Source organism: Macaca nemestrina, chromosome 1 (genome assembly GCF_043159975.1).
Source record: "Macaca nemestrina isolate mMacNem1 chromosome 1, mMacNem.hap1, whole genome shotgun sequence".
NCBI lineage: Eukaryota > Metazoa > Chordata > Mammalia > Primates > Cercopithecidae > Macaca > Macaca nemestrina.
Window position 1 is genome coordinate 50444953 of NC_092125.1, and position 16970 is coordinate 50461922.

Sequence of the window (16970 nt, forward strand, 5' to 3'; positions counted from 1 at the left end):
CCCACCTGTCAGCATTAATAATAAATACAAGAACATATGACCGTGTTGGCAAACATGCTTGAGAACTTGACTGAATGTGGATATCCTCCCATCACTGTGTTTTAAGTATATCACGTGAAAAATAATCAACCATTGATTCCTGGAAATGGCCACATTGGTATGAACTGGTATGCAGGGCATCCTGCATAGCTATTTTGTATATCTTTCTTATCTTTTCTGAACCAATTTCCTGCACTGCAAAGAAACTGACACAGGATGCTTATGAAACAAGATTTAATTTTTCAGTCCACATATGTGACAGTTGAACATCAGAAAGCCCCTAGATTTCACAGAAGTAAATTTTAGCATTTTTCTAATGGAAATCCCCATGGTATGTAGGGTTCTTATAAACTGCCTTGGAATTATATTATTAAAGTCAGTCTCATAACTTCTCACCCAGCTTATTGCCTTCAAAGTCTCTTTTCATGTTTTTCCCTTTGGCACAAAATGTTGTCCTACTAAGTGATCTTGAAACATTTTAACTGGAAAAACCCTTACATAATTCTGTAAACTATTACCCAACTCTCCACACCAAAATTTACAAAATACACTTGAAATAATCGTATAATAGAAAACTTTGAAATCCTAACAATAGAGTGATTTTTGAACAGGGATATTCAATGAGGCATTCAACTCACAAGCCAAGTCCCAAAAATCTCATGGGATGATACATTGTCATTCTGATTTCAAACTGAAAAGGCTACCTTCCGAATCATACTTGAAAATGAGATAAAGGCCTTAATATGCTGTTAAAAGCTACATTCTTCATACACTGACAAAAATTTCTGTGAGAAGAACTGCCTAGGGAAAGAAAGCAATTCATTAAGTTGATGGAGGGAGAAATAATGAAACAAAACAAACAAACAAAAAATGTATAGCCCGGGAAGATAATTTACCAGGAAAGAACTTTGATTATGAGCTATGGACTCCATACAGGTGAGAGAAGTTCCAAATCAGATTTCAACTTGGGAAAGACACAAATGCAAAAAAGAAGCCACAAGGGTAACTCTCATGACTACCTAAACAGGGGAATAACTTGATTTGAATGAGAAAGTTTCTCTCTGTGTGGAAAGGAGGTCTTCTAGGTGCAATATGCTCAATACACTTAGAAGAAATGGCACCTTGAAGTAATGATAGCTTTAGTCATATAAAGCAGCAACTTTGAGAAGCAGCTTAAAACAATGAAACAAGCATGAATTTGAAGTCGGACTTAAGTTCTATTGCAAGTTTCGACACTTTTAGTTAGAAAAGTTTATCTCTTTTAAACTCAGTTGTCAAATTTGTTAAATGGGGATAGTGAAATTTGTCTCAAAGAATTATGGTAAAGATTAGACCAAGTAATCTAAAACATCTAAGATGGTTTTGTATTTGTTATCTTATCATATTTATTATTAGCTATGATCATCACTTTTATCAATAGTGTAAAAATGCTTCTACACCAGGACCGGGCGTGGTGGCTCAGGCCTGTAATCCCAGCACTTTGGGAGGTTGAGGCAGGCGGATCACAAGGTCAGGAGATCGAGACCATCCTGACCAATATGGTGAAACCCCATCTCTACTAAAAATACAAAAAAAAAAAAAAAAAAATAGCTGGGCGTGGTGGTGCACTCTGGTAGTCCCAGCTACTCTGGAGGCTGAGGCAGGAGAATCGCTTGAACCTGGGAGGTGGAGGTTGCAGTGAGCCAAGATTGTGCCACTGCACTCCAACCTGGGCAACAAAGTGAGACTTTGTCTCAAAAAAAAAAAAAAAAAAAAAAAAAAAAAGCTTCTACAGCAAGTCTGAAGGAAAACATTGGCCATGAGTGCTTCCCAGGGTGATTTTAATCGCTGGCAGGTATGACAAATGAAAAATTGACACAGAGAGTTGTGCCTGCATGAGCGTAGCATGAAGTCTCCTGATAATCAGCCTGTTCTAGATCACTTTATTTCACATAGTTTATTCCTCCTAGATCACCCCTCGAAGGGTCACTATATTAAATCAGTCTCTTGAAAGTGATTTTTCTTTTCAGACACCTGTACTACAATAAGATTCTTTTCTTTTTAATTGGTCAAACCACTGCAAAATATAATGGGTTATTTCCAACCATGATAAGAAGGAGAAACTGGTTGGTATATGTTAAAAATATTAATGAATTTCTAGATCTGTCTGTGACACAACCAAACTTGAAAGTTATTATTTGACATAAGTATGCTAACAAAGCAAGTAGTACTTCCTTAATCATTTTTAGGGTTTTGAATGATGGAAAGTGTGGTCTAGAGGTTAGGACAAGTGGTTGGAAGTCATGCTCCCAAGAGCTGTCTCTTGCTCTGACAGTGACGCATTAGTTGACGCTAGTCTAGATGGTTGACCAGCTATGAGCCAATCTGTTTATTTCAATTACTTCTTTTCAGCCTCAAATGCCATCACTATAAAGACAAAGTCTAATACTGTAACTTTAAACCTACAAATCAAAACTATTTGATAATCTATGCAATCATTATATTATATTCATGAATAAATGCAATAAGGTCAGCATACTAGTGCTCTGCAAGTCAATTTATAGTCAAATAAACACAAATATGAAGAATGAATTTTGATATGAATGAGATGTCAACATGTAATATCAATGCAGGAAAAACTTATGGCTAGGAAATAATTATATCAACATAAAAATGGCACAAAAATTATGGTCACTGAATGTAAGCCTGTCATCAAGCAGAAGATTTCTCTTTTCAAAGACTTACTTTCCAGGACTCACAAGATTTTAGATAATAAAGAAAAGTGATCCCTGTGAGTTAGGAAACAACCAAAGTGAGCCTATGATTACACAATTTACTGCCTGGAGAAAGTGTCTAGCCTACTGCATTGGGTAAAGAAACCCAGGGAGAGTCCAGCAGTTTCTGTAAGTTGAAGACGCAAAGCTGGGAGTTCAAGGAGACTAAAGCAGATAGAATCCACAAGGAAAAGTATGAGAAAAGAACATGCACAGAGATAAATGACTGTAGAGTTTGTACAGGGTTCCACTTCAGCATTCAGTTGAATACTGATTAGCATTTATTTGTAATAAAACTACTAGGGGCCAAAGAAAAAATGACTAGAAAGAATCAGAAGGAACAATGCTTAGACATCACACAGGGATGGGATTAGTCCCAAAAGCCAGAATGAAAAACCTAAAATTTATAAAGTATTAGGGAGAGTACTTCTTAGTACTTAGTGAGGCTTTGCCTTTGTCAAAGGTTAAGGAAAATTAACCTTTGACAAAATATTGCATTGATCCCACTTCACAAAACTTGATTTGAAAAAATTAAAATATTTTCTAGTAACTGAATCTTATCTCAGAAATAAGGACAAGAATATTTATAGGAATGCAAAGTACCTAGTATTTGAAAAGGTAAAATACACAATTTCTGCCATTCAATCAAAAATTGTCAGGTATGCGAAGAAGCCTAGGACATACAACCTGTAATGAAGAGCATAATCAATCAACTGAAACCTCTGAAGAAATAATACAGATAATGTAATTAGTAGATAAGAATATTAAAACAGTTATCATAACTACATCTCATATGCTCAAGAAGTTAGAAAAACAGATTGAGCACGTTAAGTAAAGTAATGGAAGGTATAAAAAGACACAATCAAACTTCTAAAGATGAAAACTGCAATGTCTAAAATAAAAAATGCACTGGATAAGATAAATATCATATTGAACACTGCAGAAGAAAATGTTACAGAACTTGAAGACATAGCAAAAGAAACCACCCAAATGGAACACAGAGGGAAAAAAAATCACTCAAAAGAAAGAAAGAAAGAAGGAAAGAAAGAAAGAAAGAGACACAGAGAGAGAGAGAGAGAGAGAGAAAGAAAGAAAGAAAAAAAGAAAAAGAAAAGGAAGAAAGAAAGAAAGAAAAGAAAGAAAGAAAAAGAAAAGAAAGAAAGAAAGAAAGAAAGAAAGAAAGAAAGAAAGAAAGAAAGAAAGAAAGAAAGAAAGAAAGAAAGAAAGAAAGAAAGAGAAAAAGAGAGAGAGAGAAAGGAGGGAGGAAGCGAAGGAGGGAGGGAGGGAGGGAAGAAAGAAAAATTTTTAAAAAACCAACTAGCAGTGATCTGTAGAGTAACTTTAAGCAACCAAATATGTATGTGATTGAAGTCTCTAAAGGAGAGAAAGGGGGAGGCAACAGGAAGAATATTGAAGAAATAATTGGTAAAAATAATTTGTAAATTTGATTAAAAGTATAAGACCATAAAGTGACATAATATCACTTGAAGGTAGACTCTCATATGTTAAAGACATTAACCATAAACCCTAAAGTCAACACTATTTTTTTTAAAAAAAGAATTACAGCTAAGAAGTCAACAAAAGAAGTGATATTGAAATCATAAAAAAGGCAGAATTAATCCAAAATAAGCCAGAAAAAGAGAACAAAAGACAGATGAGACAAATAGAAAACAAATAGCAAGATAGTAGATTTCACTACAACCATATTAATAACTAAATTAAATATAAATGATCTAAGCACCCCAGATAAAAAGCAGAGCTCATTGGATTGTACTAAAAAGCTAGGTCCAACTACGTAAGGCCTGCAAGAAACACATTTTAAACATAAATACATACAACAGGTAAAAATAAGATGATACAGGAAAAAATATCATGTTAATACCAATCTAAAGAAAACAGCTCTGGCTATATTAATGTCAGGCAAAGCAGATTTCGGAGCAGAGAATATTACAGGGATGAAGAAGGTCATTTCACAATGATAGAGATAATTTCATCCAAAGGGACTAAAATTAAAATGTGTATGCAACTAATAAGAGAGCTTCAAGATAAAGGAGGCAAAAACTGATAAAACTGTAAGATACAAATTTACAATTATAGTTGGAAATTTCAATATCTTCTCTAAGTAATTGGATGAGTAATTAAATAATTAATTAGTAAAACATACAAGACTTAACATTATCAACTAACTGGAGTTGTCATTTATAGAACATTCCATGTAACAACAGTAGCTATACATGCATGCCACGGAGATATTGCAGGTTCAGTACCAGAATATCACAATAAAGATTGTTTCCCAATAAAAAGAGTCTCACGAAATTTGTTGTTTTCCAGTGCATTGCAAAAGTTTATACTGTATTGGACCCTATTAACTGTGTGATGGCATTATATCTAAAAAGCAATGTACATACTCTGATTTAAAGACTTTATTGCTAAAAAATGCTAGCAATCATTTGAGCCTTCAAATGATGAGTCATCATCTTTTTGCTGGTGGAGTGTCCTGCCTTGATGTTGATGACTGCTGGCTGATCAGAGTGGTGGTTACTAAAGGTTGAGGTGGCTGCAGTAATTTCTTAAAATAAGACAAAAGTGAAGTTTGCTGCAGATTGACTCTTCCTTTCATGAAAGATTTCCTTGTAGCACATGATGCTGTTTGATAGCATTTTATCACTGTAGAATTTCTTTTGCAAGTAAAATCAGTCATCTCAAATTCTGCTCCTGCTTTATCAACTAAGTTTATGTTATATTCTAAATCCTTTGTTGTTATTTCAGCAGCGTTCACAACATCTTCACTAGGAGTAGATTCTATCTCAAGAAACCACTTTCTTTGCTCATCCATAAGAAGCAACTCCTTGTTCATTCAAGTTTTATCATGAGATGGAGCAATTCAGTCACATCTTCAGGCTCCAATTCTATTTCTAGTTCTCTTGGAATTTCCACCAGCTCTGCAGTGACTCAACTTCTTCCAAAATCCTGTTATTACTGATATTTTAACCTCCTCTTATGAATCACAAATGTTCTTAATGGCATCTACAATGGTGAAACCTTCCCACAAGGTTTTCAATTTACTTTGTCCAGATCCACCAGAGGAATCACTATCTCTGGCAGCTATAGTCCTGTGAAATATATTTCTTAAATAATAAGACTTGAAAGTTGGAATTACTCCTTGATCCATGGGGTATAGACTAAATGTTGTGTTAGCAGGCATGTAAACAACATTAATCTCTTTGTTCACCTCCACTAGAGCTCTTGGGTGACTAGGTAAGTCGTGAAGCAGCAGTAATATTTTGATAACAATCTTTTTTCTGAGCACTAGGTCTCAATGGTTGGCTTAAATTATTCAGTAAGCCAAGCTGTAAACAGATGAACTGTCATCCAGGCTTTGTTGTTCCATTTCTAGAGCACAGTCAGAGTACATTTAGTATAATTCTTAAGAGCCCTAGGGTTTTCAAAATGGTAAATGAGCATTGGCTTTAACTTAGTCACCATCTGCATTAGTCCCTGACAAAAGAGTCAGCCTGTCCTTTGAAGCTTTGAAGCCAGGCATTGACTTACCCTCTTGAGGTAGGAAAGTCCTAGATGGCATCTTCTTCCAATATGAGGCTGTTCTGTCTACACTGAATACCTATTATTTAGTGTAGCCATTCTCCTAGATGATCTTCACTAGATCCTTTAGATAGCTTGCTGAAGGTTTTACACTAGCACTTGCTGCTTCACCTTGCACTTTTCTGTTATAGAAATGGCTTCTTTCCTTAAACATCATGAACCAACCTCTGCTAGGTTCCAACTTTTCCTCTGTAGCTGCACCTCTCGGCCTTCATAGATTTGAAGAGTTAGGGCTTTGATCTTGATTAGGCTTTGGTTTAAAGAAATGTGGCTGCTTTGATCTTCTCTCCAGGCCACCAAAACTTTCTCCACATCAGCAATGAGGCTGGTTTGCCTTCTTATCATTTGTGTGTTTACGGGAGTAGCACTTTTAATTTCCTTCAAGAACTTTTTCTTTGCATTTATAACTTAACTCACTGGTGCAAGAGGCCTAGCTTTCAGCTTATCTCAGCTGAAAGTGATTCCTCTGGATCGCAGACAGTGATTCCTCTGGTGGATCTGAGCAAAGTAAATTGAAAACCTTGTGGAAAGGATTCACCATTCCAGATGCCATTGAGAACATTTGTGATTCATGAGAGGAGGTCAAAAGATCAGTAATAACAGGCATTTGGAAGAAGTTGAGTCACTGCGGATGTGGTGCAAATAGCAAGAGAACTAGAAATAGAATTGGAGCCTGAAAATATGACTGAATTGCTGCATCTTATGATTCCTTCCTCACTAAGCCCAGTCGTTTCTAGCTTTTAATTTAAGGTGAGACTCATGTGACTCTTCCTTTCAGTTGAATATTTAGAGACCATTTTGAGGTTATTAACTGGCCTAATTTTAACACTGTTTTGTATCAGGAATAGGAAGACCTGGAGAGAGAGAGAGAGACAGAGAGAGAGAGAGAGAGAGAGAGAGAGAGAGAGAGAGAGAGGGGGAATGGCCAGCAGTACAGCAGCCAGAACACAAACAGCATTTATCAATTAAGTTCACTATCTGATGTGGGTGAGGTTAGTAGCATTCCAAAACAATGATGATGGTAAAATCAAACATCACTGGTCACAGATCACCATAACAGATATAATAATAATGAAAATGTTAAAATATTTTGAGCATTACTGAAACAGGACACAGAGACATGAAGTAAACACATGCAGTTTGAAAAAGGTGCAGATACACTTGCTTAATGCAGGGTTGCCACAAACCTTCAGTTTGTAAAAACGACACTGTCTATGAAGTGGAATAAAGTGAAGTGCAATTAGACAAGATAGGCCTGCACACTCCTTCCAAGTGCACATAGATCATTTATGAAAATAGAACATATTTTGGGCCATAAAGTGTCTCAATACATTTTAAACGTATTAAGATCCAAGCCATACACAGTATGTTCTCAAAGCATAATAGGATTAAATTAAAACTCAGAAACAAAAAGATCTTTGAAAAAACTCCAAATATTTGGAAACTAAATAACACATTACTAAATAATCTATTGGTCGAAGAAATCAAAAAGAAGTTAAGGTGTATTTTGAACTGAGTAAAAATGAAAACACAACATATCAAAATTTATGGGATGCTGCTTAAGTAGTACTTAAAAGGGAATTCATAGCACTAAACATCTGTGCTAGAAAATAAGAAATGTCTTAATTCAATTATCTCAACTTTCACCTCAAGAAAGCAGAAAAAGAAAAGCAAATAAAACCTAAAGTTAGCAGAAAAAATGAAATAAAAATCAGAGCAGAAATCAATAAAATAGAAAATATAAAATCAAGAAAACTCAAAGCTTCTTCTTTAAAAAGATAAAATTTATTTTTGGAAATATAGACTGCTCTATAGAAGCATCAATAGAAACTGGTAAAACCAACTATTCTATCTGCTCCTACACTCTATACCCACTAATTATTTTTCTATTGCTGTATGCTTTCACACAAACTCCTGAAAATAAATTACATAATTAGATTGTGTACCATATAAATTGTCAATATTCAACAAATTTTTACTATAAAACTGGCAATTCCGGCTGGGCACAGTGGCTCACGCCTGTAATCCCAGCACTTTGGGAGGCCAAGGCAGGCGGATCACAATGTCAGGAGTTTGAGACCAGCCTAATCAACATGGTGAAACCCCGTCTCTACTAAAAATACAAAAGAATATCAGCCAGGCTTGATAGCATGCCTGTAATCCCACCTACTCAGGAGGCTGAGACAGGAGAATCGCTTGAACCCAGGAGGCGGAGGTTGCAGTGAGCCGAGATCATGGCATTGCACTCCAGCCTGGGTGACAGAGCGAGACTCCACCTCAAAAAAAAAAAAAAAAGACAATTTCATGAGTCATCTAATAAATATAAATATAAACATAATGAAGAATGTAATCTGCACTGTTGATTAATGTCTTAATCGTAGTGATTGCTCTGCTGTGCCACCCAGATTCCCCCGCTTCAGGACTGCAGCATTCATTCCCCGGTGGCTGAAAGTGTTGCCAACCAACACCTCTTAGCTAAGCACAGCTGAAGGGACCTACCTCTCCTAAGGTCCCAGCACCTTTGTTGGGGCAGCTTGCATCCCATCACCAGTCAGCACATGATTTAAAGGCACAATCCCCTTGATTCAAGGTGGATAAAGTCTGAAGGGCAGACCTAGGTATGATGATGACCACAGGAGTGACTGAGGCCTTCGTTGTGACTGCAGCTCAGCCCAATCTCTCTCTCTGCCCTATTTCACTGACCTTCGTCCCCCACAGGTATTGAACCCAAAATGCATGCCCAAGAAACTTACTGCACACAAATCTCTTTCTCTGAGTTGGCTTCTGGTCAACCCACAGGGCAGCATTTCTCTTTATCGTCTTCAATATAAAGCAGTATGAAGAGTTTTTGCACAGTTGGAGGAAGAACGGAACTAATGTACAAGGACTAGTATATCTAACTCTGGAAAGTTTTGGTTTTATTTTTTAAAAGAAGCTGAAACATAAATAATATATATAAATATTTTATAAATATATATTTAATAAGCATATGCATAAATAGCACATTCTAGCAACTTAGGCTATTTTCATAAAATGTTCCTCTTAAAAGTTGAATTCCACACAGATACCATTTCTCCTAATTTTATCACTGAGGGAAAAAAAGGTCAGGTAATATTTTCCCTATTTTATAGAGTGAATCAAGGCTCATTTTTTATTATATTACAAACCCAGGATATCATAGCACTCTAATCAATATAGTTCCTATTAGAGATATCCATCTTTCTGTTTTGAATGACTTGAGGTGACAAAACTCCAAAAGAGAGGATAGAGCATGCGTGTATCTATGTGTCCCATTTGTCATAATCAAAAAGAAAATTAGAGGCAGAGCCACAAGATACGAAAACCTAAAACTGTATAGATTAAAAGATAAATCTTAACTACTGGAATATAAAATGTCCTATCACGCACAACAAAAATGAAAAAAAAATACTTTAGATAGGAGATTTTGGTTTCTTTTATTCTTGAAATGTTAATGGTGATTTTTTTCTACTTGCTTGTTTTGTTTTCCTTTAAAGGGGAAAAGGGTACAAAATGAAAGTGGAACTAAGGGAAATGGAGACTTTTTCCTCCAATAAGGCCTTGCAGGAGGGAAGGCACAACCAGGCCTTCAGAGAGTTGGGAGGATGAAGTCAGAGCTAGGAGCAGACACAATGGATTAGACCACTAGCAAAGGGAAGAAAGACAGTTTCTCAAGACAGGGCTATACTGCGGCTCAGAGAAACAAAAGCAGACAGAGCCTGAGCATGGGTGAGGAAAATTCTCTGTTCTCTATTAACCACCATGTATTTGCTATATGATCTTAAGTAAGTTTCTTTATCCCTTTGAGCCTCCATTTCCTTATCTAAGATATGAGTAATTGTGCATACCTCATAAGATTGCTCTAAAGATGAAGTTCTATCATCTTCCTAGTCAGACTGCTCAATATGATCCATTTTCTCTGGATCTGGTAGGGGCGTATAAGAAAAAAGTGAATTGTAATAGCCAGACACTTGTGACTTGGGTCCTTAGCATGTGGATGGAAAGGTAAGCTCAACATGACACTTGGGCTGACTTTTCTATAATCTTTGCTTGCCTTCTTTTTTAAATTTGTTCTATTTAAGCATGACTGTATTGTTTTCACATTTTTTAAAAAAACACTGCAAGTAATATGAAAACAGTAAGCAGTGCTTTTTTCAAAATAACAGTATAATTGTAAAGGCACTATTGCCTGTCAGAGCTACAACAGAGTGCTGCCTGCATATTCTTCTTCCAGGGGCTCAAGAGAAAATCACTTCAGTTTAGAATCCCAGAATATATCCAAACTTTCACTAAATCTATGAGTTCAGAATACTGTCTCTGATAAGGATATAAGAGGAAGTGGTAGGACTTGGAAAATTAAAACAAAGTAATTACCAAAATGTCATATTGTTGAGGACATCAGACAGCTAGAGAAGCAAAGCAAATTAGCTGAATTAAAATTCAAAAAGGGAAGATCCCTTCATAGGTGGGCTTAGATCACTGACATTTTCTTTTCTGGAAACATTAGCCACATTCAGGCATAGGCAGAGAGTGGGGTTTTAGACTATGCAGATGAAACTCTACAGGGGAAAATAGATATCAGCAGAGCCTTTGTGGGGTACATGGGTTGATGTTGTACTAGAATCTAGACTAGTCCTACCTTGGTGTGGTTGCTCATGCCTGTAGTCCCAGAACTTCGGGAGATGAAGGAAGCAGGAGGATCACTTATGGCCAGGAGTTCAAGATCAGCCTGGGCAACAATCAAAACCGTATCTACACAAGTCTACAAAAAAAAGAAAAATTAACAAGGAATGGTGGCACGTGCCTGTAATCCTAGCTACTCAGAAGACTGAGGCAGGAGGATCCCTTGAGCCCAGGAGTGCAAGGCTATAGTGAGCTGTGATCATGCCACTGCACTCCAGTCTGAGTGACAGGGCCAGATCCTGTCTCTAAAAATAAATACAATAAAATAGTCCCGAACACACAAAGAGCCTTCTGTGTAGGATAACGGCTTTGTGCTTTTGCTGTACAAGAGACTAGAGGCCTTGCCTTAAAAAGCTGAATGAAATCTCTGTCACTCCACTCAGCTGCCCCTTGCTGACTTTGTGGAAAAAAGCCTACATGCACAATTGCTGGAGGAAGCAATTCTAAAAAAAACTGGGGAGGCTTTTCATTGCCTCATCTCTATCTGGAACATGAGAGTTTTAGCCTCCAAAAAGGCTAAAACTCATATTCCTTCTCTAACCCTTCATATTCCAATCATCCAGAAATGATGCTCCAACTAACTAAAACTGGACAGAGACGAGTGGAGATAATTTAAGATATGCTGATTTCCGTCCTTTTACTGTTGGGTACCAAACAATACCTCTCAAAGGTGGTAAGTCAAGTCATGGTGGTAAAAGTCTGATCTTTTTTTTTTCTCATGTACAAGAAATCTGGAGATCAGCCAATCAAGCTGGAACTGTGACTTCATGATTTCATCAGGAACTCAGATCTTTCTATATTTCTGTTCAGCTAGCCTTGGCTTCTGGCATTTGCCTTTTTGAAACCACATGGTAGCAAGATGGCTGCTCAGACAGAGGGAAGTAGGGGAAAGGGCAAAGGGCAAAGAACACAAGCTGGTCGGACCTGCCCTCTTTTAAAGTGCCTGGAAGCATAATTAGCACATAGGAAGTATTAATTTTTGAGTAAATAAAATTAATGAATCCTTTATGACCCTGCCTGTACTGGGTTACGCACCATCTTATATCCTCCCAGAATGCCCTGTGTTCAACCCTATATTGTACATAGTACATGTTTTTTGTTGTTGTTGTTGTTGTTTTCCATTCATTTTTCTCTCTCCAAAATAAGACTCCCTTCTGGATTCTTTTATCTAGCAGAGTGACTAGCAGACAATAAGCATTTACTAAATGTTTGTTGAATCGTTGAACAAATTAATATAAGCCCCAGCCTTTAACCCCTTTATTCAACAAGATTTTTTAGTACCTTCTATGGGCCAGGTACTATTCCAGACATTTGAGCAAAACGCAGAAAGATCCCTGTCCTCACAGATTCTTCATTGTAATGGGGAAGAGGCAGAAAACTAACATAAACATAATACATTGAATTAAATAGGGGGTTGGAAGTTATTAAGTAGAATGAGGGGGAGAGCAGATGAAGACAGATGGTAACAGGATAAGGAGAGGGCCGATTGCAATTCTAATTACAGTGTTTCCAGAAGGCCTCATTCATAAGATAACACCTGACCAAAAACGTGAAGGAAGTGAAGGAACTGGCCAAGTAGATTTCTGGGGATATTCCAGGCAAAAGGAATAGCCAGTACAAGAGCCCAAAGGCAAGAATGAGCCGACAGGTTGAGAAGCAGCCAGGGGGCCAGTGAGACTGGAGGTGAATGAGGGCAGAGAAGAGTAAACGATGCTTAGGCCAGAGGAGTCAAGAATTAAATCATGTCAGGCCCCACAGACCTTTAGAAGAATTTTGATTTTTCACTTTGGGTAAAATTGAGAGGACTTCCAAAAATACATGTTTAAAAATAAGTATTTTTTCATAGTCTATTAACTTAATAGACAATGACATTAGCATCTGGAACCAGTTTGGAGAGGCCTCTCCTGTTGGGGTATTGAATTTATATCCAAAAATGACCCCTGCTCAAAAATATACTTTAAAAAATTTTTGAAAACACCTTAGTTTTTTTTCCTACTGAACTCTAATTCCTAGCATATAAAAACTAACCTTAGTTTCAATTTCCCTTAAATATGTCTCAACAAAGCCATTCCTTGTTCTGATCTGTTAAAATAATGTGAAACATTTGTTCAGAAAAATTTTGCTTTGTTTGTAGATTATGACTGAAAGACTATAGATTGTACTTGACCATGGGAGACAGTCCTCAGAAGCCCCAAGAGTTTAACTACTCACTGAGGTGATCTATTTTTTTGTCTAATTTCACAAAGGTAAACTGTTAACAAACGTAAAGGTTTCATAGAGAAATTGTCTAGGAAAGGAAAGAAAGAGAGGGAGGGAGAGTGGCAGAAGGAAGGGAAGAGAAGGAAGGGAAGGGGAGGGAAGGGAAGGAAGGAGGAAGGGAGGGGAAGGGAGGAGGAAGGGAGGGAGGGAGGGAGGGAAGGAAGGAAGGAAGGAAGGAAGGAAGGAAGGAAGGAAGGAAGGAAGGAAGGAAGGAAGGAAGGAAGGAAAGGGAGGGGAAGGAAGGAAGGAAAGAAGGGAGGGAGGGGAGGGGGAAGGAAGGAAGGAGGGAGAAAGAGGAAGGAGGGAGGGAGAAAGAGGAAAGAAGGAAGGAAGGAGGGAAGAAGGGAAGGAGGGAAAGAAGGAAGAAAGGGAGGGAGGGAAGGAAGGGGAAGGAAGGAAGGGGAGGGAAGGAAGGAAGGGGAAAGAAGAAAAATAGTTCAGGTAGAAAAATACAAGGGTTTTGGCAGAAAAGGCATATTAAAGAAGTAGAAAGAGGAGGCTGAACAGTGTTTCTGAGAAAGAAAAAAACCTGGATAATGTCCTCCTTACTATATAGTGCTGGGCATAGTTTTAATCATTGGTTAATATCAAGTGTCATACTGGATTAGGCATGGCTAAAATAGACTTTAATTTGGTGTAATCATGGGTACTTTTATTCAACTTTCTATGAGATTACAAACACCTTTGTCATACCCTCATCTCATAGCAGTTGTGCAATCAAATGGTTTTAGAGCTATCCACAGCTTCCCAGGCCTTCCTACTCTAGATCAACTGATATTTGATTTGAGTGTGGGTATGGTTTCTGCCAAAAGAAGAGAGAGAGAAAAACGCAGAGAGAGAGACAAAGAGAAAGAAAGACTCAATGTTTCAAATCTGTTTCATGATTACTTCCAAAGTGATCTTTTGTGTAAAATACACAAATTTTCTCATAAAAGAGAAGTGAAATCGTGACATTTTCTTTGGTATTATTCTACTGTCTTGGAAACCGCCCCAAATCAGGGGAAATTCTGTATAAAGGGGGAAAATCCTAATGGACTGATAATTTTTAGGTCTTCTCAGCAGCTTTTAATTTTCCATGAATGGTATATAATGATTCATCTAAAAATATGAAAGATAAATTATGAAATGTGACCATCTAGAAGGTTAAAGAATGTGATTTCCAGGATTAAAGAGGGTCACATAATTCCTGACACAACTACTTTATTCTGAAGTGGTTTCAGTCTTGTTGAGACTCAACCAACGGCTGTTCTACAGTGAACAATGAAGTCAGGAGAGGGACAGATCAGTTTCAGAGATTGTCCTGGACATTCTCAGCCCCACCATGACATTTCCCAACCTTATCCCATTCTGTCCTCACTTCCCCGCTTTCGTGCACACATCAACCTCCTGCCCTCATTTAGTGCAAGCATTACTAATCGCCACACTTTGTCTGAACTGCTCACTCTTTCACATGGGGCAACAGAGATGCCTCAACCTTGCCTAAGCAAAATGTGAGAAAAGAAACTCCAGGCTAGAAAAACGGAACAAACTCCCACACAAACCAGGCCTCTTAATATTTCTATATACTGTTTTTGGTACTTTAAGATCTTCCTGTTGCAACTAAGAGCCTGGTCTTAAGAGAATCAATAAGGGGATGAGCCACAAAGTCACAAATAAAAAACATCAAATTAAGATGAAGTAGAACTTAAAACATTGCAGTGACTAACTACAAAGAGAAGACAAAAGTTACCCGATCTTCAGTTTACGGCAGTTCATAAATGTATACTTTCTGATCTTCCATTGCATCTGAAACAAAACATAAAACAAGATTATGAGTTTGTTCTATCTTTGAGTTCCTACCAAATATATTGCCCTCGTTTTCTGTTTTCATAACACAATAAAAAAAATAGGCAAGACAAAACACATAGGAGGAAAAAACATGGATAAGAAGAAATTGTTTACACTTCAGGATTCTGCTGCCTTTAGAAGTGCAAAATACAAGCTTCACAAGTTGCTAATAGTCACATTTCCACAATTTGTAGCTGACTCTGGTCTACAGCAAATTCACAATTTACAAGCATTCTAAGTCCCCTACCCCTAGTTCGGTCTTAGCTGATCTTTGAGGGGTTAGTTGTTCAACCTTTCCTTTTATTACTTAAGGTACCCGAGGGTATTCCAGTTATCTTCCTATTTACCTAAGCTACTTAATAGTCAATATGGGGCTGCTGACACTTGCAACTATGAAAATCCTATCTAAAACAACAGACAACTCAATGTGCCTCCGCAACAGGAGGGAGCTGGATGAGATCTGCAGTTGGGAGGATCGATATCCAGCTATGAGCATCTAAGAAAAAGCAGGAAAATTAAATTGGGGTTGGAATTTACAGAAATCAACTAACTAAATAAAAAAGGAAATCCAAGACAAGTAAATATTGATAGGGAAAGAAGCAATCTGGAAGATTGGCCCAGTGAATACAGAGTTGCAGTGGTAGGAGGGGCCCCACATTTGGAATAGATGGATTGCCAAATTTACTAAATTTTAGGAAGAAGTCTAGGCAAAGAGCTCTAACATCATAAGAAAAATGGAAAACATCCTAGCTATGACAAATTCTGTCTAAATCTTAATTTCTCTGGGACTAGTTTTGATCAGTGTAGAATTTCAAGAGGAGACCTTCCCATGCCACTACCATAGCTGCAAGTTGCTGATGATTGCCTTTGAATTCTACACAAAGAAAACTGAAAAAAGTTAGCTGATTTGATCAAACTCACACAGCAGGAAAAGGTATCGCTGTGAGAATTGACTCACAGTCCTTTGAAATGTGAGATTTCTAAGCAGCAAGATGAACATGTCACTGGGATTCAACAGACTCGAAGCCTTTCATTTATTTTTTAAAATACAAGAAAAATAAGATGGCAGATAAAGGTTAATAAAAAATACAGAACAGGCACAGAAAACAGTGGAACACTGCAGACCACTTGTACTCACAATAATAGTAGAATACTGCTAAGCATGGCCACTATCTGTTGACTTAAAGCTACTTTCTCAAGTAGGAAGATTATTACTAGAAACAAATGTCCAGCAAGTCTGACACCAATATTTAGTAAAATAATAATAATAAAATGTATAGGTATATATTATATACACATATTATATAAATGTATATACTTTATATATATACATATATGTAAATGGACATAAAAACAAAGCATTAGAAAGGACATGAAGAAAGTGGAGTTAATGTATTTGTGAGCAATAACTGGCATAGTTTTGGAAAGAACAGACATGTCAGGAAACCTTGAGAGATTTTTCTAAGAAATTTATATAATTAATGAGGAAAAGCAAAGCAAATACGTCTCCATTGTTAGCCATCTCAGTGTTTTGTAAGAGCAAAAGCAAATGAAATCACTGGAATACTGTTATTAGAAACTGGGAAAGTTAACAGTCATTTATTGAAGTTGCTCTCTAACATTTAAAATATGCCTCTGTATTAGGCCATTCTTGCATTGCTATAAAGAAATATCTGGTACTGAGTAATTTAATTTTTTAAAAAGAAACTTAATTGGCTCATGGTTCTGCAGGCTATCCAGGAAGCATAGCACTGGCATCTGCTTCTGGGTAGGCCTCAGGAAGCTTCC

The 16970-nt window shown here is 37.1% G+C and overlaps 1 long non-coding RNA gene across 3 annotated transcripts in view; it reads right to left on the reverse strand.

Moving 5' to 3' along the window:
- LOC105484626 (uncharacterized) overlaps positions 1-16970 on the reverse strand; it is a 540758-nt gene that overhangs the window by 303999 nt on the left and 219789 nt on the right. For all 3 annotated transcript variants that reach the window (XR_011612173.1, XR_011612172.1, XR_011612174.1), the window contains exons 7-8: positions 15085-15140; positions 11053-11175 (exon numbers count right to left, since the gene is read on the reverse strand). This is a non-coding gene — a long non-coding RNA (uncharacterized lncRNA). The remainder of the gene's footprint in view (positions 1-11052; positions 11176-15084; positions 15141-16970) is intronic.